We start from the raw sequence: 27353 nt of genomic DNA, 5'->3' as shown, positions 1-27353 counted from the left end.
GAGGGGGAAAAAAACTGAGGTGATGAGAAAATTTTGAAGAAAATATAATCAATATCCTAGAATATATTCAATGATAATTCTCTTAGCATTCACATCAACATAAGACTCAAAACAGGTCAAACTGAACAATTTTCAACATGAGAAGTTCCTGGTGTTTTAAACTTTTCAAACTTTGGGATTCCCCACATAATCTCCTAATACGTTAACTGATTTGTAAATCATTATCTATTAAATTACCAAGAATATAATCAAACGAGTGCCATCTTCCTATCAGTACAGAGGCAGAAAAGAAGCTAAAAAATGTCACTGAATTCGCAAGGTCTGGAGAGGGGTATTTTGTTTTGTTTTAATTATAGCGTGTGCCAAGGATTTGGCTAAATGTTCTTTACAAGATACAGAAACTGTAACTGTAATTCCTATTCTCAAACTGTGAAGCCTGTGTCTCAATAAAATGCCAGTTTAAAAGACAAGACAATAAAGACCACGGTCACCACCAGAACCCCATAAGAATATGTGAAAGGTTATAAAACAAAACTCCTTTTATAGGGTTGAATCCTTTCCAGGGTGGGCCTTTAAGACAGTCTGACAGTGCACACAAATACTATCTCTGGAACAAAACCAAAAAGGCACAGCTGCAAGACATCTTCCACTGAAGTTGTAACTGACTCAACAGCAGTCCTTCCTTTGAGCGGGAGAGTCTGTAAAAGCCAGAAGCAGCGCTATTTTCCCCTACAAACAGCTTAGTGAAATCACTTTCTCCTGATCCCAACTGTAACTTTACTAAAACGCTAAAAATAGACAGCACGGCCAGTATAACTTCCTGATAAATTTGTAAAAGAGAATAGAAATAAGACTTGAAAAAAGTATCTATATATGGTTTTCATTAAGAAAAATCCCCAACTGAACCAAAACTATCCTGTAATATGTGGCTATACGCAGTTTTTACATTATAATCCGTCACTATCACAAACAGGAAATTTGGATCTGCTGTAACAGAAAAATTTTCCCCAAACCTCTAGGGAGTAGCAGTGACCAAAAAAATTTAGATGATTCACATCAGTATTCTCAATACCGATTTGAACTTACGGTATCTGGGTATTTGTAACAGCTAAGAATAAAAAAAGCCAAAGACATTCTGAAATCAATTAGGTATAACTCCAACATAAGAAAAACAATTCAAGTAGCCAAATCAATACTGGATTTGTGATGCCTTCCAAGCTGGAGTTTTCTCTACATTTCTACAGCAACGTCAACAAAGTCCTCTTCTACAAATACTTCCGCACCCAAGATGAAAACCAATAACCGCTTCTCTAGTTCATTCTTACTATGCTTCCAACAGCAACAAAAAAATCAGCCTTCCTAAACTTCATTCCAAAAACTTCAAAACCTAAGGCTTACATGTATAACAGTTCCATTTAAACACAAGTGTCAGATATTCTAAAATTCTCCAAAAAGTAAGTTAATGACAGAAAAGGTATAATTTTGGTACTTCTCTGACAACAACTCATTCTGAACAACAACAACAAAAAGACAAGAGTAAAAGAAATTACTTACAAATGATTTACTTGGGAAATTATCCAAGTTCTAGAGAAACAGAATACTGAAAACTGTGCCAAAATGTAAAGCAAAGAATTTAATATTCTAAAGCCAAGAGATAAGCAAATTTCTCTGCTAAGTTTCAAATATTCTTTCAAAATCTTTTGTTGGAGTTGCTTTGATGTAAACAAAATATTTTACTAGGAGTCATAGGCCTGCCTATTTTGTGAGTAAGCGCTCTGCTGAAATCTTTACGAACACCCTTATTTATGCCTCAAAATATCTCTGCACAGTAAGTATCCGCAAGTTCAGTTTATACGTGAATAAAATGAGGTTCAGATAAATGAAATAACTTCCCTTAAAAAGCATATAATGCAAAATACTTAAGTGGTTAATCATCAGTCCTGGAGTTAGACAAACCTGAACTCAGATCCTGGTTTCAACTTCTAACAACTATGTAGGAGGCAGCTGCCTGAGGTCTGAATCCAATTCTATTTCATTTGAAACACATTCTTTACATTACACGATGCTTATGCAAATTCCCAGCTATACTTCACCAAACAGCAAAATGCAGGTTTTACACAGTCTCATGTACTTATGGCTCGCACTTACTGGCACATGGACTTCCATACTTTAGGACTTTACTCAACTGTTTCTACTCTGATACAATAAATTTTCTCAAAAAAAAAATTTTTTTGAGAAATACATATGGAAAACACTAAGGCACAGTGAAAATCTTGGATCTTTTATCTTCCAAATACATACATACATATCAAGAGACACTTACCTGGCACATAATGTTAATGGCTAAGTATATCACATCATGCTTTTCTGCGAAGCACTGAGAACCATTTGGGAAGACCAGAGAAATGCAAATGAAAAGCCATCCCGATAAACTTGTGAGTTAACTGTAAATGCATGAAGTCTATGCCTGTGGCACTACAAATACATATATCAGATTTCCCAAAATAGTTCTGATTTCAAGTATTCCGTCCCACTCTTCCCTTAAGGAAACTCACACATTCCAGATCACACATAAATTTTTTTCAAGTGAGATAACATCATCTGATGCAGAGGTTTGGAACTAAGATCACTGCAGGCTAGAATGGTAAATAGAAGAAATTTGAACAGAATTCTACGACAGTCTCTAGACTGCCAGTGGGAAAGAGGGACAGGGACAATCAAGAAAGGCAGGAACAGTCCTTGGGCAGGGCGAAGCAGCAAGACACACACTAATGTTTTAGAGACCTGGGGAAGCAGAAAGGCAGTGAGTTGGGCAGTGGGTGGACCACTATCACTAGATCAATCACATACAAATATGAGTCAGAGGTAATGCTGAATTATGATCCTGGAAAAACTGTTGAGGGCTTTGAAGGCCAGGATAAGGACTCTGGGCTGAAAATAGATAGGTTACCTTGCCTAAAGTTTTGTTTTGGGTATTGCTTGTTTGTTTGTTTGTTTTGGCGGGGAGGAGTAATAGTTTTATTGAAATACCACAGAGGTTACCCACTTTAAGCATACAATCATGTTTTTTAGGATAGTCGGTTATGTAACCTTCACAATAATTTTAGAACATTTCATCAACCCAAAAAGAAACCCCAAACACTGTACCTCATTCTATGATGCCTGATACCAAAGCCAAATAAGGATGTCAGAAAAAAAAGAAAACTACAACCAATATCTCTAACGAATATAGAGGCAAAAGTCCTCAACAAAATACTGGCAAACCAAATTCAGCAAGATGTCAGAAGGATCTTACACCACGACCAAATGGATTTTATTCTAGGAATACAAGGACATATATTCAACATATGGAATTCAATCAATATAATAAATCCTATTAATGGAAGAAAAAAATATATGATTATCTCAATAGAGGAAAAGCATTTGACAAAATCCAACATCTTTTCATGATAAAAACACTCAACAAACTTGGAAGGGAACTTCTTCAACATGACAAAAGGCATCTACAAAATCCCACAGCTAACATCAAACTTAATGGTTAAAAACTGAAAGCTTTCCCCTTAAGATCAGGAACAAGACGAGATGACCCCTCTCACCACCTCTCAATCACTCTATTCAACGTTGTACTTACAGTTCAAGCCAGGGTAATTAGGCAAGAAAAATAAAAAGCATCCAAGTAGGAAAGGGAGAAGTAAACTATCTCTATTTACTACAGGATCATATAAATTAAAAATCCTAAAGAATTCCCTCCCCCCCCAAAAAAAGCTAATAGAGTTCAGCAAAGTCACAAGATGTAGGAGCTATATGCAAATTCATTCTATAATCTATTTTCTGTCTCTACAGATTTCACTATTCTAAGCACTTCACATAAATGGAGTCATATCATAAACAGCCTTTTTTATCTGGCTTCTTTTAGCACAGTATTGTCAAGGTCCATCAAGTTGTGGCATTTATCAGTACTTCATTCCTTTCTATGCCTAAGTAACATTACATTTTATAGCTATACCACATTATGTTTATCCATTCATTAATTGATGTTGTTTTCTACTTTTGGGCTATTATGAATAATGCTGCTGTGAGCATTCATGTACAAGTTTTTGGGTGGACATATGTCTTCACTTCTCTTGAGAATATACCAAGGAGTCGAATAGCAAGGTTAAATGATAGCTCTCTGCTAAGGCATCTGAAGCTCTATGCTAACATTTTTGAGGATCTAGCAGATTGTTTTCCAAAATGGCTGCACTATCTAACATTCCCACTAGCAGTGCACATGGGTTCCAATTCCCTGAATGTCTGAATGCAGCCAAGCAGGATGACCACTACATGTTGCTTGATGAAGATAAATCTGGGGACCCTGAACTGTAAAGGAGAGACAGTAGAAGCAGGGACAGTCCAAATGGAAGGCTATATAAAAAGGTTCATGAGGTTGGAGGAAATGGGGAGGTGCTGGTCAAATGGCACAAACTTTCAGTTATGAGTAAGTTCTGAGAATCTAATGTATACTATGGTGACTACAGTTAATGATAGTATGTTTTATACATGAAATTTGCTGAGAGAGTAGGTCTTTTTATCATAAAAAAATAGTAACTTTGTGAGGTGATGGATACATTCCTTTGATTTTTAGGAATCATTTCACAACGTCTAGATATATCAAATCATCATGCTGTACACTTTAAATATATTACAATTTTGTCAATTATACCTCACTAAAGCTAAGGGGAAAACAGATTTGTGTGGAAGCGGTAGTAGTAATGATGAATAAAGGACAGATATTAAATTTCAGAGGAAAAACTCCATAGGCATTGCTGTCTAAAACAGATAATGGATAAAGAAGAGGCACAACTGAAAAACGATACCAAGGTTTCCAGCCTTGAACACTAGATGTTGTTTCAAGATTTTGGAACTGTGAGGTACACTGAGTTTGAAGTGACGATGTGACATCTAAGTTCTTGGAGGGGATTCGAAAAAATCAAGGAAAGAGATGATGACTTGGGAGTTACCCCAGAAAAGAGAGAATGGCCTTAACTCTAAGCATTTGTTACTATTATTAATCTTTTATCTTAGTTCCAAACGTGTGATTATTCCTGAAAGTTTTGGTAATACAATAATAGAGATAGAGCATCTTAAAAACCAGGATTTCCTCAAAAAAAAAAAAAAAAAAGTACTATTTGACTGCCAGGGCATTCAAAGCGGTTAGAACTAAATAAAAGTCTGCATAACAAAGATCAAATTCAACAACCAGACATGATAGATGTAATTTACCTCCTCAAGCAAGTCACCTACACATGTTTAATGAGAAAATATTCAGAAGGAAGTCTCAGTCGATCTACCAAAGGAACACTGGCTACAAACCAGCTCAATAGGGCTAAATTAAGTGCTAAGAAAGAAAAGACAGGACTCCCAATATCAGATTATTTAGTAATCACTCATTCATTCAGCAAATAATTATTGAAAGCCCATAAACTGTCAAACGGTTGTGAACACAGCTGTGATAATAACCTGATGAGGGAGAAAGACAAATAAAGAGTCAATGCAGGGAGGGGAGGGGAAATTATTCAGAAGAAGAGTAGGTATATCTCACGGGGCGGGGGTAGTGAAAGGAAGAACCAGAGAAGGAAGGCTACCTGGCAAGGAAGGAAGTTATGTCTAAATTGAGACCTGAGAGTAGAATATTGCTGGCAACACGTACAAAAGTCTAGATGTGAGAGAAAACCTGACAGCTGAGCAGGCAAACCCAATTAGTAAGGTAAAATTTACAACAGCAAGGGCCTTATAAGTTAAAAACTGCATTAAAAAGTTTCGGTCTTTTCTGAAAAGGCTAAGTGGTGCCATGAAAGGATTTTAAGCACAAAACTATAAAACTTTACTATTCTGACTACAATATGAAGAACAGATTAAAAAAAAAAATCAACCAAAAAAAAAAAAAAAAACTGGGGGGTTGGGGTGGGGCAACCAGGAAAACCAACCAAACAGAACATGACATACTTATCTAGAAGTGATAGCTGTAGTATTAATGTTTAAAAAATTAAATATTAACAAATGGGTAGCCACAGTCTCTGCTCCCACAAATAGAATCTCACCATTTTAATTTCAATTTTGAAAGCATGTTGACTGACTTACTGTGGAAAAGGTTGAGTTACCAGAGAAAATAGCTCCATAAAGACCACAGGTGAGACTCAAGCTGAAACTGACAGTGGGGTGTTTACTGTTTGAGAGGAGACTGGTTTAAGGGAGAGAGCCTGAGGGCTGTCTTTAACCTGTAATGAGGAAGAACCAGAAAAATTCATAAAATGATGAAGAGAATTTTTAAGTTTTGCTGTTATAATGGAACCACTTTTTTGTTTTTCTAGAGACCAGAGTAAAAACATAAATGGTTTGAGACCAAAGTCAAAACATAAACGGTTTGTCAATTCTTTGTCAATATTGCAATCTGTGTTTCTTTGGTTGGGGTATATAAGTATATACTTAAAACTAGACCATGAGAGAGCTCAGCTTTGTGCTGGTTACAGTACCTGAGTAGAGAAGGTGTCAGTGGAATGAATGGATAAATTCAAGAAATATTCAATTGGTAGAATGTTGGTAGAATTTAGCCACACGTGAGAGTTAAGGGAGACAGAAAGAAAGCAAAGACAGAGCAATAAACTGGGCAGCAAGGCCATTTATTGAAGTAGTTAACAAAGGAGGAATATAGGGTTCGGAGACAAGTTATTGAATTCAATTTACATCAGGTAACAAAACAAAGAGGAATAAACGAATAAGCCAGTAGTGGAGAAAAAAATAGACTCACAGAAAAATACTCAATCCAGAGGAAGACAGGAAAAGAAGAAAAAGAAAGAACAAATGGGACAAATAGAAAACAAAGAGTAAAGTGGTACCCAACACAAAAAATTAAATTAAATATAACGTCTAAATGTATCAATTAAAAGACAAATTGTCAGAGTGGGTAAAAGACCTAGTTCTAAACTGCGTACAAGAAAAATCTACTTTAAATATAAAGACTGGGAACAAGAGAAATCGTATGGAGAAGCAAACTGGGATTTGTATGGAATGAATTGTGACGGCAAAGAAAAGAGCTGGCCCTAGACAGCAAAAATGAGGTGCTTTGCTTACTATAAAACTGAGGGGAAAAGCCTAGAAAAAGAACTCATAACATTATAAACTGTGATCCTTATACTACGTTGGGGTATGTAAGTAAATGTCCTGAAAGTGCTTACAACCTAATTATACAAGTAAATTTAGTTCCTAAACTATAAAATCTTGGCTTAAAGTCCATGACTTGGAAACACCAGACGCTGTGAACCTAAAATATGTCCATTTTAAGGCCATGGTACTCCTTTCCTACCCTTCTTTCCACTTTCCCTTTCTACTGGTGAGTAATGCTCACCTCCATGGCTGTGTCCTCTTCCACACCCACACAAAGCATGACAGTGATCTTAAGGCGCCAGGTAGCTTAAGAAATCTGTGTGCTGCACCAAGTATGCATTTACAGGGGCTTGACAGTTCACAAAGCCTTCACTTCTCAATTACATTCATATTTAAGAAATATAAGCTAAGAGATTTTTGATGTATCTAATTCATATTTCCTATAATAGAAAGCTCTTATTCTTGGGTACCCACATTTTACTTTGCTTGCCTTCATAAATCTAATGCTATAATATTTTTGTTCCTTGACTCACAAAATGCCTACATTCTTTAAAACACCAATGTCCAATGTTTTTGAAACTTTACCACATATATACTTCTTTCTACCAAATTTTAGGATTTCAAATTATGGCCAACAATTCTTAATAAACATTTTGAGGGGCTGTGCTAATTACAATCCCTAGGGAAGGTGGGAACAATATGAAGATTCAATATGCTTAGCCTGTTATCTTTCTCTCTTTAGAAAAGGGTATTTAGTATTTGCAAGAGAAGAGCAAAAAAAAAAAAAAAACCTGTTTCAAGCTTTTATTTTGAGAAGACTGTGAAAAGTTCACATCCATGGTTATAATTTGTTTCTCTTGGATCTAAACAGACACCCACCCATTGGCTTCAGAAAAGTGCTTGGACAGAAAGCCTAGGACAGTGATACTTCCTGGAAATTTCAATTGGTAGGGGGAGCGGGGGGAGTATCCAGTCCATGAAGGGACAGTCAGCAGCAAATAATGCAAATGATCTTCTGAATTAATACCAATTTGTAATAACCTATTCTTACACAAAAGATACATTCATTCATTCCACAAATAGTTCTTAAACAACTATTAAGAAGGTAATTTACAGAAGGATTCTCCCTCTCACATACCAGATACACGGGGTAAGATTCTATTAAATATTGAGCAAAATCATTTTAAAATTTTTACTTAGCCACAGTTTCATGAGGCAATTCCCAGTCCCCAGAATGTCTCTCTTTGCTACTGACTGGCTGTCTCTCCCTGTGAAGAATCAGATTCCTAGGGACAAAGACAGCAATCTTACATCCATATCACCCACAGCCCAATACAGTACTTGGCATATAACAAGGTAGCCAAAGGGACATATGATGAATGAATAAACAGATGGATGGATTAAGCCGCATTCAGCAAATCCCAGTAACAGAAAAAAATCAAGTCAGGTGTCACTCCTGATCTCTTTGTCTTCATCCAGGTTCACTATGTTGTCCTATACTCATATGTACTTCTGCTGCTGAAATTACCATTTCTGAATTCTTAGTATTAGTTTACTATGAATTTATCAGCAGCTCAGTCTTCTTACTCATCTTCGAATGCCCAGGATGGCACACAGTAAGACTGGGCACAAATTTGTCTCATAATAAAGAGCAGCAAAAGCCAACGATGCATCCTTAAATCAGTCTTGCCAAGCTTCAGATTATTATTCTGTAGTAAGCACCCTGTATAATTGCTAATGAGATTTACTATTAAAATTAAGTTAAATAAATATTTGATCTTAGACACCTTTATAATAAATACCACTCAAAAAGGAAAATTCATAGCACCAGATTTTACTGCACAGAGAGAAATACAAAAGTGCTACTGGAGCTGAAAATACCACCTAGAAGCCATAAATAAAAGAAATACAGAAAGCGGCTTCCTTGGGCAGACTCCTCTAACTGAGGGGAAAAATCACCAGCCCATTTACCCAGGGAAATCAGGTCATTCTCCATAAAACCTAGAAAATAAGACTAGTGTGGAAGTCTGTGTTCCTATAACAGAGGTACTTGTAATTATGTCTCTTCCCTAAAAAAATAAATGATAATAATAACAACAATTTCTGAAAGGGTCCCAGTGACTATGCAGGGAGTACAGAGACCACACTCCTTAGTGTAAGGTCCTGGTTCAGTGCTGACTGGCTCCAGTCTGGATGTGCAGCTCGTCTTCCTCCCATGCCCTCTCACACCCTGAATCCAGGCGTATCAGCCTCCCCAACACCCCATGAATCTCCATGCTTCTTTGTCCTCTTTAATGCCGGCTCTCCTCTGTCTAGACTGTTTCTACACTTGGTAGAAAAAAAGATTCAACCCAAGCTTCCAGGTATAATGTTAAAAACAACCAGTTTATGACCAAACTTCACAACAGCTCTGTGACTGATTTTTAAACCACTGGACACAGTGGGGTGAGGAGGAGCCCAATCAAGTTATTTGGGAGTTTATGGTACACACACTGTCTCACAAATCGCAAAGCTATGAAACGTAAGGCTGGTAGATGGCAAATCAACTCAACAAAGAGTCTCTACCATTCCAGTAATGCCCACTGGTAGAGTAAGCAGGATGCCAAGAATGACAAAGTCGGACTAAAATGAGCTAAGAGTCCAAGACAGCCCGAGGTGTATATATGTCAGGTGAAGGCAATCCTCCCAGTGGACAGAAAGAAGAGGGGCAGTAAGATCTGACCAGGAATCACACTTCAAGGACAAGCTATGCTTAGAGCAAGCACTGCTCTTACTTACCTAATCAGCCAGCCTATGACCCACACGACTGATGACCTGCAGAGTGTGATTTACAGCTATGCGGCAGGGCAGGGCAGGGCAGGGCAGGGCAGGGCAGGGCAGGAGCACTGTCCTGGGGGAGCCTGAACAGTGGGGCTGATCACTGACATCTGAGCTGGATGGAAACGAAACCAGAGGAATGAACATCACAGGTACACCAACCACCTTCTATGGGACAAGACAATACCTCTAAATTGCAGTAGATCAACAGGACTTTATATGGTCTGCTCTAGGGAAGGGAAGGACTGTACCTGCAGCTGTATCTGTGACAACTCAACTAAAAGGGTATACACACATTTATACATCATAATTAAATGTGTGTGTGCATACATATATATCAGACCAAAAGGGTGAAACGTAGCACTCCTAACAATCAACTTAGCGTCCACACCTAACGTCCCCCTTTGGCACCTTCTCCCTGATCTTTTCCTCCCATCATAGTCAGCCAGTCTAATGATTTTGCCTGGTTCTAGTCAAGTGGTTTGGGTTCAGCCGTCATTCGGGTATCTCATATCCTCCTCCTTAATCTCTTATCTCCTCCCATTATCTTCTGTAAGTCCATGATAACCATGCCAGAACAACTAAATTCAACAAATGTGGACTGAACCAACAAAATAGCACAGTCACAGGATAAGGAAATTCATGTCTGCTGTCTTATTATCTTTATATTGAGAGTACATATTCTTCCTACTGGATCCCAGAGTAATAAGAACGGGGTGTGAGGTGCTTTTACTCTTCTGGAGAAGGGCTGGTCTGAATATCCACCCATCCCATGGGGAGGGTTTCCTCCCACATCAACCCCTAATTATATAGGGAATATCTGTATAAAGAAAGTTTATTTCTGCCATGTTATTGTAACAGGATCTGTCATGTACCAACTGTATATTTATCTTTAAAAGAAACAGATGGAATGGCATGACACAGAGCTTGGTATCACTGTATAAAACAAGCCCAGCTGATGGCTAGACATATACAAACACTGTAATCCTGTGTCTCTCTGCCACAGATGACAGGAGTCGGGCCACCGCAGAATCAGCTCTTGTTGGAAATCAGCTGTCCGGGATGAGCCGTGGCTTGCTTATATGATCAGATCTTTATTGTTTCAAAGGCTTCTTAACAGTTCTAATATAGACTTGTTATGCTTTTATGATCCCAAAAAAAACATCAAAAATGATTAGCCTATCCTTTTCTGTCACATGTATCTTACTTTCTTTTAATTGACAACTTTCAAATGAGTCCATCTAATGAATGAATTCCCTATGGAGTAAGGATTCCAAAATTAAGTACTACTATCTTAAGAATTTACAGACATACATTCACTATATTTTGCCAAGGGACAATAAGCCGGTCTAAAAGGACAATGCTGTTGTTTTACCTCATGTGTAAATTCAAGAGAAAAGACTAGAAATGCTGAGTCAAAATGGTAACAGTGGTTGTTCCGTGGGCAATGCAGCACCTTGCTTTATTTACATTTTTCTATATTACCAAGTTTTCTTTGCTGAATATATATTACTGCAATTAAGAAAAATTTTAATAAAGTCTATTAAAACAAAAAAGATTAAGTTTTCTCCTTTATTCCTATACTCCTGCTTTAGCAGTTTTAAAGGCAGTACAAAGCAAGATGATGAAGTCCCAGCAAAGTTCTAATAAACTGGTACTACACCATGTGGTATAGATTTACCTAAAACACAGAGGTACATTCATACTATTCCTCTTTGAAATTTTCACTATCTGCGAAAAATTACTGGACTCTGAGAAGCACATGCCTTCAGACACTGTTACATCGGAGGCCTTTTTTTAAAGTCAGATTTTAACTGGATTTAAAAGAATGAAAGGAATTTCCTGGATTTTATCAGGGCAATTTCCCAAAAGATTTTTGTCCCCACTGCTTAATATAAGGATTAAAGTCACTTAGGAAATGAGAGTGTATGCTTGCCACTTAAAATGCTATTAAGAACATGCAAATTAAGAGATCTTTGAAAAGCAGTACAAGTTAGAAGTTGTTTTTTTTTTAAAAAACAGTTTCCTATGAAGTTAGTCAAAAAGCATCAAACATCTGGGTTCAGGAGGGATCTACTTTCAGACCACACAGTGCCCATGGAGAGATGGGGAACATATATCTACATTCAATAAAGAAAGAGCCATCCTTTGTTTCATCATCATATGACAGTATCACTGTCAAGTTCTCACTACAACTTCATTAAAATACCACGCCATCCACACACACAATTTAACACAGCACAAGGAGGACAGCGACATATTTTTCAGAACTGCAAAATGGCATCTGCAGAATGTCTCCAAGGAATGACAAAGGCACTTCTTTGGCCCAAACAAAGAGAACAATGTTTCCATGAGGACACTACAGGACTATTGCATTTCAGGGGGGAAACGCAGTAAAAATTAACACAAAACAGAGCTGAACGTGTAGAATGACAGTCTGTGGGGAAGAATTAAAAGAAACTATTGAGAAAACAAGTTTCACTCATTACAGATCACATAAGAGTGCTTAAGGTTTTAAAAATTGGGTAATTTCAAATATTAAACATGAAAAGAAAAATAATTTAAAAATTCAAAAGATAAAATGACTTGTCGGTGGAATCAACTAAGCGTTTTAGATTCATAAACACTGTGTCTATAATTCATGTTGTTTAAAAGATGGCTTATCAACAAGCTATGCCAGCACATGTATCACAGTACTTAATTTCTCATGGCCCTTCTGTTAGAAATGTAATATCAGTGCCTCCACTTTACAGATAAGGAAACTGAGACATACAGATATAAAATGACTCAGTATCAGGCAGATTCGAGTTTCAATTTCAACTATCTCACTTACAGGCTATGAGACTTTCACTTTCTTTCCAAGATAACTTTTATTTTGAATTTCAAGGCTAGCAACATCAAATAATATTCACAAGGATTAAAGACAAATTATTGTCAAAAATGGGACAAGAAATTACCTAAAATAGCATACTAAAATGGAACTAAACGCTTAATCAATTGGAGGTGGAGGGGCAATCAGGATATACCCACTCAATCAGGCAACATCTTCAAAGCACTGTTAAGAGAAGGGCTTAAGAAATGCCTTTAGGAAAAAAAAAAAAAAAAAAAAACAGTGAGAGAACGCTAAAAAGCCAGAATTAATTACAAAATAAAGTAAACAATCTGAATATATTGGGTGGAGAAAGATCATAATCAAGACCTTAAACTGACTGTTCCTCACTTTTATCTGAAGCGTATGTACTTGATTATCTTCAGTGGATAGTACCCTAAAAAATAATTTGATGACTTTTGTATTGTGGAGGTAAAAAAAAAAAAAAAAACACAGTTATAATTACAAACAGGAGACTATGATTAAAGTAAGTAAAACTAGTAAACAAGTTATCAGCAAGTAAATTTTTCTCACAATTAATAGTTTGTCATAAATTTGTTAGCCCTATTTTGAATCTCTAGCCACCTAACCTTCTTAAACCCTGGTTCTGATTACATCATTCACCTGTCTGGAGAATCTCAGTAACTGTAGACAGAAAACCCAAATTCTTCTACTTGAAATGCAGAGTCCTCCAGCCCCTGGCAGACCCTCTTGTCTAACTAGCCTTTCTGCTCAGTGCTAAGCATTATGATTTCTACTGCTCAGGGGGAAAAAGCCACGAGTCTCCAGGCTCACTCCAACAGCCTCTTCTCAAAAGTGGGCAAACTAAGAAGCATTCTCGTCATCAGCATCGAGCAAAACCAGCTACCACGCTTTGACCTTGCCAAAGACTGCCCTGCCAACCTTCCCTCCTCCAGATGCCCAGAGCACTCCCTTCACCCCACCTCCTCCCTCCTAGTACTTTGCTACAGTACTGTCCCCTATGTCTACATCTCACCCACCATACTGAGTGAAGTCTGTCTTACTCAACTCTGTAACCTCCAGGGCAAAACACACACCACTTTGCACAAAGTTATCCTTAATGTATTAGGCAGAAACAAATGAGGTTATAAGAAAAGACTTTTAAGAAAAGAGACTCAGCATACCAATTTTTTAAAGAATTCTAGGCACTGTCATCTTATTTTTCTACTATCCAAGATAATTACCTTAATGATTCAATAAAGCAAATCTAACATTAAACAGCACTCCAGTGGAACAGTTACTGTTTTGGCACACTTGTAATGAGAAAGCTCATCTTTTAAGAGTCACATGATGATGGTGGGACTTACTATCTTCACCTGTGTGACTGGTTCTCATGGGTTAAGACTCATCTAAAGAGTCATTATCTTCAAAAAAAAAAAGTAATAAATTCTAAGAAAAGCAAGAAGAATCTAGAAATGGCTCTGAAATAAATCCTACAGTAACATATTTTGGAATATACAGTCCTCCTGACTCATATAATTTTAGATCTGGGAGGGGCCTAGAAAAATAAGAAAGCCACTCCTTTATATCACAGACACTAGAGAATCTAAGACATTTTAAACCAAGCTCAGTGACTGAGGGATCTCTTTTTAAAGAATATCCTGAGAAAAGGCAGAAACCTAACCTCCTGACCAGGTATTTCTCATTTGCATTAACTTGTTACATCAACCGGGTGATGAGCTCCTGTTTCTCAATGAATCTGCCCCTCAGCGTTTTCTCAAGTGGAGCTCATTTTTCCAAACACACTTTCCTCTTGGTTCTTCTTTTCCTGATGCACCTCATGCTGCTGAGCCTCCAATTCCCTACAGGTGTGAAAAACACTATGAAAGTGTAGACTAGTGGCTGCCTTTTCCCTTTTTAAACTACAGGCTTTGCTGTAATCTCTTCTCCACACAAAGCATTTATCTGCCGACAGTAAGAAGGATCTTCTTCCTTGCACCCCTCAAGGTGGCACAGAAATGGCAGAAAGCAGGGCCAAGGATGGCTAGAAAAGTGAAGGGGCACCTGTGCAGGAAAGCAGCAGCTGTAACTGTCAGAACCGAGGCCATAAGACAAGAAATTCACTATTTTATTCTCTTGGAACACTCAAACAATTGTGTCACAGTTACACAGAACTTTTAGGAAATATCTATATAAACACAATATAAGCTTATCTTCCAGGAAAACTGGCCAACTCAAATACCAAAATCTGGACCATATCTCAACCAGCTCTACAGCTGGTTCCTCACCCTCTGCTTACTTTTGCTGCATAACAGCACCCTGTGAGACAGAATTCATGGATATCATTCTGTTCTAGGAGAATGACATTGTAAATAACTTAAATACCACTACCCCTCATGTGGTCAAAACAGCATCCAAAGAAAACAATCAACTCACAGTTACCGGTAATGGATTCACTGGGTAATCACCGGGCTCCTCAGAACTCACACCTGCAGCCCACGTCTATGATCACTGCTACCACCTTGCTTTTGGCACCGCACACTCCAAGGACGCCTGGATTAAGATAAACGCCTTAAGCAGCAGTGCTGACACAATTCAGTTCCTAACGCTTATGTCAGAGATGGCCCAGCTCCGGGTCAGGAAATAATGCATCTGATTACTAGAACGCAAGGGAAAACATAAATATCTTTAAGAGCTCATGTTCCTTTTCCAATCAGAAAATTAATTCCAAAATTATTTTTACTTTTTGCTGAAACAAACAGGTGGAAAATAATGCCAAACAGCCTGGAGAGTACATAGATCCATTATTAATTATATACAAAGAATAAAAAAAGGCTTCTCAAGAGGAGTAAGATCTCACTCTAGTAACACAAGACTTTGCACAAGTACGTTGCAACTATCCACTTCTTTGTTACCGGAAAAGAACATACACACACATGCGCATACATCACACAAATGTATTTGGTCCCTAACGTGGTGTGGCTGCTGTCCTGCGCAGCGAGTTCCTGGGGTTGGTCTCCTTTGGCATCTTATCTTCTATGTCTTGACACTTCTCCCCACTGAACAAGTTGACAGATGAGGAGGGCTCCATGCCTATTCTAAGGCAAGCAGCTCAGAGAGAGACAGGAAAAAAGTAGTTGATCAAAAGCAACATCTTTATATTATAACTGAACAAATTTTTGGAATAAATTAAGTACAGCATTATAAGAAATGGAGAGCACTGCCAGAAAAAAAGAAAAAAAATTTTTTCTTAATTCTGTCTCTTCCTACTTCCGTCATATTTCTACAACACTTAATCTGTGATCTCCAGTGGAGATCCCCCACCCACCCCAATCATTTGAAAAACTTTTGGAAAAGAACCAAAAATATAATCAACTTTGCCAAAGGACATTCAGATTTTTGTCCCCACCCTAATATTTGGCTGTTTATCCTTATTTCTCCATCTCTTTCCATTCTTTCTCCCTTCCCTTCTTCCCCCACCAACAAATATATCCCAGCAGTTATTTCCTTTCTGCCCCACTCCCTACTCCTCAGATTCTCAACAATTTCTTCATTCCCCTCATTTCACCTTCAATTCTTCCTTCAAGATACTGACAACTTTGTACATTTGAGTTTCCAAGTCTTCTAGATGCAGAATTTAATATGCTGAAGACTTCTTGTTGAAGAATTTTTCCAAGAAAAACAAAAACTGAGGATTCTCCATCACCTATTTTTCAGACAGCCCTCCCATCACACTAAAGTCACTTCAGCTGTTTTATATAGTTTCTTCTAGATTGACTAAGGTCAAACAGAGGTGAGGGTGAGTCTGAGGCTGTGTGCGCCAGTACACTGTCTGAATCCAAAACAACTGCCTCAAAAAGGACATCGAACTGCCATTGACCAAAACAATGTGCAAATCATGCTAGACTTGCTTTTTCTGCAGAGAGATTACTGAAATCAGCGGGACCAGCAAGACTATCAACTCACGGAGAGAAGAGAGGAGGCCACGTTCCTTAATTTGCTCAGAACCTCTTTAACAAGTCGTAGTAATAACAGTGAGAACCTACAAGGTGCTCTGCTAGACTATGGAGACAAAGTGAAGTAGAGGGCAGAGAGGTGGAAGGAAGGAAGGGAAATGATAAGACAAACTCCTCGTCCTTGAGGAGCTGACCATCTGGACCGCTGACCCGTGCAACCAACAGTAACACAGATGTTACTAAGGAAAGTTAGCACTTAAAAAATGCTCACATTTCAAGACAACAGTAGAAGAAATGCCGTAAGACTGAGTAAGCAATTGCCAAAGGAATTATACAGCTAAGAATTCCTGTAGGAATTCAGCAAAATAAAACAAATGTAATTCCAGAGTAGAAGAAATCTGGCATATGATGATAATTAACAGTTTGGCAAAACCACTAAAAAGTTTTAAGAAATTTATTGGTTTGAACATGGCAGAAAAGAAAAACTTCAAATGTGCTTATACTAAGTGTAAAACATACATTTTTAAACTTCACTCCTTTCAGGCTCACATCCAATAACCCTAAAATAGCAGCAATCCAGCCACATCATAATGGTTTCTAAACTTTTCCAAATCACTTGGGGCAAGTGAACTTAACTACACAGGTGTGTTTGGGTAGTTTCAACGTCTCATTTCTTTTTCATACTCAAAGTTAGAGCTAGACGGATTAAATTCTCTGGGGCAATGACCTCTAATTTATCCTAGAGAATAATACATCACAAATTCTCCCCAGCAAATGAAGTAAATAGGCAAAATGTGTAGAGGTAGGGAGATGGAAATACAGTGCTTCTGAAAACTATGCAATCCCCCAAATTCCGGTTTTAGGTTACTTGCATTCAATCACTCCCTAGGGCTTTTTATGGGGAAGGGTGGGGACGGAGGAGGGCAAATAGGCAAAAGCATACTGAAGTAGGTGAAACCACTTCTAATTTCAGCTCTGAAAGTAATGGTAATTTGGAGCAAATCATTTAACTTCATTTTACCAACTTTCCTCAACTACCAAAAAAAAAAAAAAATACCTTTTTAAGTACCTCGTGGTTCTAATATTCTACATTATGAAAAAATTACTTGGCATAGCAAATGGTACACAAAAGAAGACTGAATGAAAACAGACATCAAAATTAAACATGTGGTATAAGCCCTGCTTTGTGAAATGTATGCAAATGTTCATTTACTGAAGTATTTCTTCTATAAGCCATGAATGTCGAGTACACAGATCAAAACAATATCAAGTGATTATGTTTGAAAGTGAGATTGAGGTTGGCTTTTTATTATTGATGTTTCTCTGTATTCCAATACAGAGAATTTTATATGTATCTTATTTTTATATGTATTTTATTTGACAAACATATAAATTTATCATTAAAAAGATCCAATCCCTTGAATCCAGGCTTGACATTTCCAATCTGAGCTTGGAATCTTCAGCTTCTATAAAATACACTGGAAATCAGAGTTCTCTTAGAAACACCACAGCCCAGTCTTCAATCAGGGGGACAGTCGAGGGGGGAAACCCCACAACTTTGTTTTTCCACAGCTACTTTTCTCATCTAGTCCGAATCCCCTCCTCCGTCCCCACCCTTCCCCATAAAAAGCCCTACGGAGTGATTGAACGCAAGTAACCTAAAACCGGAATTTGGGGGACTGCATAGTTTTCAAAAGCACTGTATTTCCATCTCCCTACCTCTACACACACACCCAGAATTGGATTTCATACTTATTTCTGCAACAAAACCTCACAGTGGTACTTAAACGTCCTTTTTTTAAAAAAGGTATGGGGCAGGCAATATCCAAAAAAAAAAAAATGATTTGGCACCTGTTGAGGTGATGTCATTACCAACCATGGCTCTGAACTGCCTCTGGAATGCAGCTGTGGCTAGAATCCCTTAGCCCACCCAATGCTAGTTAACATAAAAACACAATCTCTCCCAGCCCCAGAAAACCTCAGTCACATTTGACTTCACTCTGCTTAGGAATCCTGCACTCACCACTTTTCAGTTTTAAACATTTTGTAGAGCACAGCATCAAACACCGTCAGGACCATCCTTGAAGGCCAAACTTTAGCAGCTCTAAACCGTTATTTAACACCTGGCAGGCCTGAGAAGGGCCAATTCTGCTCGCCTGTCTACAGGCAGTCCCGGACTCATGATAGGCCAGACTGTGAGTCAGATTGTGAGTCACTGCCTTGAAAAAAAGCCATACATACACCCCAACCCCAGATGAAGTGCGGGCTTGGCTGAGGAAGGAACCAGCATAGTGGGGGAATGAGATGAGGATGACAGAAGTGAAGTGGGGGATGGGGGCCTCAATCCTTATTCTGTTAAGACGAGCCTAAGAAAATCTAATGCCCAGCTACCCATACAGATAAGATAAAATACTGGAGAATGATGGTTTCTGGCATAAAGTAAACTCTAAATGTTAGCTATTATTATCTTCCCCCACAGAAACAGTCATCAAAGGCAGTACAAACTCCCCAGGCCTACTTAAGAAGGGCCAATTAATCTATAATGCACCTGAAAGTACTTGAAAAATGTGAACACTTCTAAGGAAAACACATATAAAGAGATTTCAACTGAAACACATTTGCTGCCGGGAGAACAAGTGGGAGATGACCATTTCTGCCACCTTTTTCATACTAGGCAGCTCAGTGAGGCACCCCTTGCCCACCACTGCTCTAGCAAAGGGCCCACCCAGGGACGGGGCACCTGACCAGGGCTGACGCAGGAACCCTGGGGGAATGGACCCGAGGAGCTCCAGGAACCTGGGCCTCCACCTAGATCTCTGAACCCCTCCCCACTCCACAACTCCCCAGGCACCTTCCTCTCCCTTTTTTAAGAGCCACGGAACTGTGGCCTCCTGCTCCCCACTGCCAACACCTCACCAATGTGGTCCAGTATAAACGGAAAGGCACCTTTCCCCCGCCAAAGTTCAGCCTAGAAAGCCACACAAGGCCTTACAACTCACTGTCAAGATTGTTCTACTCAAAGCAATAGGCAGATGGACAAGGAGAGGCCAGATGTGTTTGTCTGTTTTCACTTACGTTCTAAGGGCAAAGCCAAATCACACTGGGAAGCGAATGCTAATATTTTTTATTTTTAAAAAAATCAAGACAGCAGAAAGAAGCCAGAAGTTGTCTCACAATTCCCACGACTGTCTACTTGATCTTTTACAGAGCTTTGTCACCCTCACAGCCCTCTAAAAATTAATTTTCCGTTTCCTATTGCTGATTACATGCTATGTGGTCAACCCATAACTCGAAGTTGCAGAATGCTCTCCCAGAGCACATCAAAAGCCCCCTCTCCTCACTGCCCAGCTTTTTACAGAATCACAGGATCCTGGTGACGACCCACACTCTGACATTTTCCCAGTCTATTTCCCTCAGTCTGACAGGGAAGCTTCCACAGATCCAGTGTTCAGCCAGAAGCTGAACCAGTATCTGCCCATACTTTCCTCCACCACCCCGTAAAGTCCCTACTAGGGGAGAGGGAGCTGCATCCTAGATGGAAATCGTTTTTATTATCTGTACCTCTAATTCCTCTCTGTAAGACACAGAGGTGCGTGTATGTGTGCATGTGTGTTGGTTCCTACTCAAAAAGCAAATCCCAATGATTCTGCCCTCCTCACCATCTCAGTTACCCATTCCCACGGTTCCCAAGCATTGGCTTTCAAATTTTTCTGACTGTGACCCAGAATAAGATATTTACATTCCAACCCAGTTCACAAATGCACAGTAAAACACACCCAGTGTTAATGGAAACGAAGTTTTCAAATGGTCACCCTGATCAGGCCTAAAGTCTAAACTTAGGCATTTTGTGCTTAATCCAGCCCCAACCACTCTACTCAATGAGACTTCTGCCAGCCAGCAGGCTGCTTGGGCCATAAAAAAGGGCACCTCTTTCCTCCCACCCCCCCTTCTCTTTCCTCTCCCAAATGGGAGGCTCTGCACAGTGGCAAAACTGCAGCCTTTCTTCAGACTTGCACCCATGCGGTCGAACAAAAATACATGACTATGACAACTTTTCTGAACTTAAACCCATGGCCACAAACTTTAACAGGACCCTTGGAGATCCCCAGAAATCCTCCGACAGTTCCCTAGTCAACCCACACCCCTATTCTTCTGGACATAAATTTCACACTTGTACATAAAGCAAGAAAAATTACAGATAAAAAACATATGACACTGGATACTGGATCTTCGTATGGTCTCAGCCACAATCTAACCACAGCTGTCCTCCAATAAGGAAAACCTGATATTATTCAACAAACTCAGTGTTATAAATAAACAAAAGTTACTAGCCATTCATTAAAAAAAAAAACTGCCCAGTACAAGGCTAACTTCCAAAATTACTCAGTTTAAGTAAACTTGACCATTAAAGAATAAAAGAAAAAATATTTACTCTCAAAAAGTCTTTGTTTTCTATTTTATGAAAATGTTTGGTAATAGTCTCTAATTCCCTTACCACAGGAGTCCATGTGCAACTCTGCACTGCCTCTCTAATCACTGTCAGGCATAACAGTTTATTGTCCAAATATAATTTGTTCAACCATGCAGACACCTGTGCAATTAGGCATGTTCAATCTGCAAGGGCCAAGTCCAACGACATGTCCACAGTGGTAAGCACTGGTGCCCAGCTAGGGGGTTTTTGCTGAAATAAACAGCTTTTTCCCATAATTATCTCCATTTTGAATCAAAATGTCTAATAAATGCTTTCATGTAATTCAACAGAAAAACAGAACACATGCATTTTTCAGTTGCTATTTATTCTAACCCAGGCCACTAAATGGTGACACTAACACACATAATAATCCCCAGAGTAAAATAAAGCTGTGTCTCTTGAAATCCAAGGGCCAGGAAGAGTGAAAGCTAAGGAAGCATATCTGCCCAAAGAGGAAACACAAAGTCAAGACCAGAATTCAACGTCTTGTAAAGAGCCACCACAGCAAAATCACTGCAGTTTCAAGGGTCATTTCTATCACTTTGAAACTCAGTTCTTCCTGGAGGGGGGCCAGACGCGATGTGACTAAAGTGACTAAAGCAGTTAAGAAATCTAGATTGAAATCACATATGCCAGCAAATAGGCAGATTTGAGAACATGCAAAGGTTACGAGCAATTCAAAGCCAGAGGGTAATTTAGCTTGGAGGAACCTCAGGTAGCCGTGACCACCACTGAGACCTGCAGGTATGCAGACATGACCAAGATCACAGGCTAGCCTTCCAGCCTCAGTCACCCAGACGCTAATGTTAAAAAAAAAAAAAAAAGGTGCACAGCACAAACCACACCAACAAGGTCGTGCTAATCTAACAACTTCTGCCCTCCCCTTATTTAGGCTCCTTTCTCAGTACCCTGAGTTTCAAAAGCCCTACCAACCATTTTTGGTATTCAGCTTTAAGGTTGCTAAGGTGCTTCCACCTCCTCCACCATTCATCTGCTCCACATGTAGGGAACAGCCACTATGTATCCAGCACTGTGCCAGCACACATAACCTAGGGGACACAGGGAGGAAGTCATTACAATTCGTTCTGAGAAATACTCCATAAAGCAATCTGCAAAAATGTGTAAGAGTAGAATATGAAGGTAAAATTAGGATCATCTCTGAAGGATGAAGATGCAAAGAAAGGAGGTACCACATCCCAAGTATATGCAAAGGCATCAAGATACCAGTACAGGTTGCTCCTTTCAACCTGGTAAACTGAATTAAAATTACAAAGTTGAGACCCATGATAACATGCAAAAGTCAGTCAATTTCTCTACTAATATAGTAGCTCTCTGATAGATATTAGACCCAGATTTCTTCTTTTTCAGATTATCTGAAAATTCCATGTATCCATTGTCTTTGTTTTCAAGTTCATAAGGCTAATCAATTTGACCCTGTAGGTATGTGTGAACCTGTGAAGATCACTTACAACTGCATCTCTGGGCTCAATATAAATGGTGAGAAGCACACGAGGACGTTTATCCCAGGCAAAAGCTTGGTGGATATCCTTTTCATTCTTTTGCTTTTCTCCCACCCCAAGTCAAAGTATTCCTCGTACCATTCTTAAAGGCAATCAAGTAATTGTGGCTAAGATAATAGCAGGTGATAGCTTAAGGTCTGATCTCACCTAAGTCAGGATAGGAGAGGAACGTAGGAAGCAGCTAAAAGATAGAATCCAGCGGAAGAGCAACCTGGGTTATCTGGTTTAGGGCTGGGTGAGCAGACAGATGGATAGGCTCTTCCTCTACCTCTGCCTAGCTACCAGAGTTGTTTTGTTATGAAGAAAATCTCACCAAAACAGAAGCAGTTTCTAATGAATAAGATTTGGTCTGTGCCCTACATCAGCTAGGTCAGGGTTTTTCAACCTCTGCACTATTGACATTTTGGCTAGATAATTCTCTGTTGTCTGAGGAGCTGTCCTGTGCATTGTGGGATGTTTAGCAGCATTCCTGGCCTCCACACGTAGACGCTAGTAGCACACCCTCAAGTCATGGCAATCAAAAATGTCTCCAGACACTGCCAAATGTCCCCTAGGGGACAAAACTCACCCCCCCACCCCCCCACCATCCCAGTTGAGAACCACAGTGCTAGATTATGAGCGTCAGCCTATTTATTAAATATATAATAAAGAAGACACTAATGTTGATGAACAGGGCAAAATATTAAGAAAAAGGTCCTGTCTTATTAACTACTGTCTGTATTTTAATGAAAAGCTAATAGATACCCCCAACAGAAGAGAGAGGTCAAAATTAAGGCCAAAAAAGTAAAGTCTGGAGCATTGAAGCAACAATAAGTACACAGATGCTCAAGTGTGGTGAAAGCTGCAACTGAAAATGAGCTTAGTGAAAACATTAAAACCAAATCCAACCAAGTCCACCTTTATTCCACGTAACCAAGCCCACTCCACTACAACAAATCGTTAACAGATTTCAATTCCACAAAATGCGTATCTGAAACAGTAACTTTTTTGAAATAATTAGGAACGCACAGACTAGCTTCCAAACCCTGGCTGGCTCCAACCATTTTCTAGCTGCCTGACACTTGCCCTCTAAGCTTTTCCCCTTTTCCAGAGAAGGAAACGACACAGCCAATGGAAGGACATGAGCATGGCGTCATGGTCATTACTATCAAGTAATGTACGTGTAAAGTACATGGTCAGTACCATCAAGTAACAATTACCAGTAGTTTCACGTATATATTTTATAAACGTATTTCTAGTACAGAATGAAATACGGATCCCCAGTGAACTAAGACAACACACTCCTAATAAGCTAACTGAAAAAATTCATTTCTGTGAAAACACATATCTTAGATGCCAAGATATACCTGCATTTTTTAGGGCAGGAGAAAAATGGACTACTCTCTAAGCTCACGGTCAAAATATAAACGCTGCCCTTTTGTTAGGTACCATATTATGCACCACTTGGGCTAACTCCAAATATCTTTCCCCAGGTTTTTATCCAAATCCACCAAGACACCATCTTAAGCAGCTGAGTTTAAAAACTCGCTAGATAAATTTTCTATGAAGTTTAATAATCAAGTAGGAAAGGAGAACATTGTCTCACACAGACCCGGAGCCAGTTTGCAGTTGCTGTTTTTGCCTCACAGAAGTTGTTTTCTAGCCACAAGCTACTACAAACTGTTCAGACCTTTTGGCAGCAACACAGGAAACCGCCCTTTTCACCCGTTCTCCCACAAAAATGTAGTCAATTTCTAGGCAAGCCCATCTCTCAAGGCTACTTGCTTTATAGAGCCAAATGAACACAACTTTTCGTTTAGCAGTATGAAAGGGCCCCACATATTTTGCATTTTTGTGAAGAAAACTGAAAGCAAGTCACCAAAAGACCTGTGGGCAAAGCTCTCTATTAAATCAGCTCGTAAAGTCTGCAACACCACGCTTTACACCAGCATTTGAAATCTACAGGGCATTTGGCATCACAGCTGTTTCTGTTTTATCCAAATCGTCCAGGATGCAATAGGCAACATGTGAAGCCATTTCCTGATGCTTAATTGTCCTCTGCTTCCCACTATTCGCAACTCAACTCATCATGTTTCCAATAAGAGATTAAAGTAGGTACATCTGCCTTTTGATTAAAACAAAAATCTCGTACCTTCTCTTTGAATCTGGGGTTTTTCTACAATCTTAAGGATCACGTAAAGGTATCCTGGCAAGCCACAAAGATGAAGTTGGTCTCAGATTTTTATTCAAGCATACAAAATCAATCTCTATTTTTCTCCTTCAATTATTTAAGTGGAGGTGAGGGCAGGAGGTGGTAAATGACTCAACAGCTGTAACGTATTTAACTTCTAAAAATACAGCCAAAATTGCTTTTTGAATGCAAAATTAAAGAATCTTTGAAAACCAGGAAAATTCCTTCGAATCCCATTTGGCTTAAAATTTCACAGATATATCATTTATGTTTAAAAAACAGAGACCCAAATGGCAAAAAGGCATCCGTAGTTACTCACAAAATAAAGCTGGACACTACCCTGCCTTGAGAAAGTCAAATTCCAAAAGGCAATCTGGTGAACCAAGCTCACAATTCACAGATTGAAAAAGAAAATCAAATCAGTATTTTCCAAGGACATTTTCTGTCTCCCCAGAATGACCCGCAACCTCAAACAAGTTCCAACCATGATGTAAAGGCAACTTCTCCAAAAGGGTGCAGTTATCAGAAACTGTCCAAAAACCACACAAAAATGATAAGCAAAGGAACCTCGATTCATTTACTTTGATTTAATAAAAGATAATCAAAAGAATATTTTTCAGAGTCCACTATTAACACTAATTTAAAACACGTTCAAGTTCAGAACTCCTTTTCAAAGGTACACTGAATTTTTCCAGCAAAATAAATCCTGCAGATTGTACTGGGAAGAAAACTAGGAGGCAAACCAAGGATTCCAAATTGAAAAATCAAAGGCAAAATCTTGCATGTCTAGTAGGTAGAGACCCGGCTTGCCTGTAGTGCGGTATAAAAGGTACACCATGTTATTGTAGATAATCTTTCCAATTTAAATAGATAAATTGCACGTGTGCAGCAAGCGCTAATTGCAAACATGCTTTCATTTATTGCTCGCCTTGACCGTTAATAACCCTGACCATCTTTCATCTCCCACAACAAAACAGAATATCAAAGAGATTTCATATTACTGTTTCTCAGCTTAACAGCATCTTCAAAGTACATCTAATTGTTAATATTTCTGAGAAAGTGTCTATGGAAGGAGCAGGAAGCAATGACCTCCTTGCTGGAGCTTTATTTACACTGGGGGGTCTGAGGTAGTCGACACCAGCATGAAATAGCCTGTAAGACAACCACCAAAGAAAGAATAAAAGATTTCCTTGAGTTAACTATCCTCATCTTCATAAGACTTACTTTCGAGTAAGTAAACAACAACAGAAGAACAGCTGCCCCAAGGTTATCCAGAGGTCTGGCAGGAAAAGTCAAAGCACTTAAGTTCACTGTTCAAACACATGGGTTTTTCTGGCCCAAGTTCGAAAAGTTCAGCCTGGGAAAGTTTACTTTACATTTGAGCTAAACGGGCAATTAAAGAATCTCTTTACTACTATTACATTTTTTAATTTCTCACATCACTGGAAAACTCATCTTAGAATTTAATTGGACTTTTTTAAACAGCAAAAAGAGATGAAAAAGGGAGAATCGTCACTAATTTCTGCCAGGTTTCCACCAGGATTTATTGTGTAGTTACTACATTAAGAAGCACAGCTAACACTGAGAGGGATGAAGGGTACAGAAGACAGAGATGTATTTGTTACCAAATAGGTTATGTTTGCATCTGTATTTACACACAATAAGTTGAGGGTGTTTTGTTTGCTTGTTGTTGTGTTTTTTGTTTTTTTAAGCATCTCTATGTGGCTTACTTTCTATATGGCAAGAGCACTGAAGGCCCTTCATGTGTCTAAATGAAAAACTCTACACATTTGGCTTCAATAAAGCCAGCAGTTTCTTGAAGATAGATTCCAGCCATGAATCGTCTATGTTTGTGTGCTGGAAAGGGTGAAAAGGGCAGTTTTCTGTGTTGCTGCCAATGGGCTGAACAATTCGCAGTAGCTTGTGTTAGAGAAAAACTTCTCTAAGGAGAAAACTTAACTTTCAAGCCGGCTTGATATACTTGTGCAAAATAATGTGATTTTTCTCCATTTAGTCTTACTTTATTATAGCTTTTCCAGCAAAATCCTTCCCTGGAATTTTATAATATTTTTAAATGATCTTGCTAAGGAAAAGAATGTTTGAAAATAATGCTTAACAGGTTAACTGAAAACCAACTTCAACACATACGTAAATTTTGAGCATTAAAATTCTTTCTGGTCTTCTCCATACACAATTAATATAATACTAACTTTGTCTAGGTATTCACTTCTGAAAAGTTCTTCCTGAATTCATCCTGCAAACATTTATTAAGCACATAATAAGGAAACACAGACACACCCCATCAGGCTATTTATTCACTGTGGAGAATACCAAAATGAATGAGAAAAGCTCACACCCCTTAAGAAGCCAATCTAGTAATGCAAAGAGAAAGAGAAAAGACAGAATTCTGAGGCTGCTGGGGGGAGGGGAGGGCCAGAGAATTGGG

At 38.8% G+C, this 27353-nt stretch overlaps 1 protein-coding gene across 16 annotated transcripts in view; it reads right to left on the bottom strand.

The window, feature by feature from the left end:
- EPB41L2 (erythrocyte membrane protein band 4.1 like 2) overlaps positions 1-27353 on the bottom strand; it is a 199768-nt gene that overhangs the window by 129138 nt on the left and 43277 nt on the right. Inside the window, exon 2 of one of the 16 annotated variants that reach the window (XM_031456316.2) lies at positions 15227-15343. The exons of 14 other annotated variants lie outside the window; for them this stretch is intronic. The gene's annotated coding sequence lies outside the window, so the exon portion shown is untranslated. The remainder of the gene's footprint in view (positions 1-15226; positions 15344-27353) is intronic. One more of the 16 variants, XM_031456317.2, reaches the window with a different exon arrangement.

Source organism: Camelus dromedarius, chromosome 6 (genome assembly GCF_036321535.1).
Source record: "Camelus dromedarius isolate mCamDro1 chromosome 6, mCamDro1.pat, whole genome shotgun sequence".
Classification (NCBI taxonomy): Eukaryota; Metazoa; Chordata; class Mammalia; order Artiodactyla; family Camelidae; genus Camelus; species Camelus dromedarius.
The sequence above is the reverse complement of the archived record's forward strand: the minus strand, read 5'-3'. Positions and strand labels throughout refer to the sequence as shown.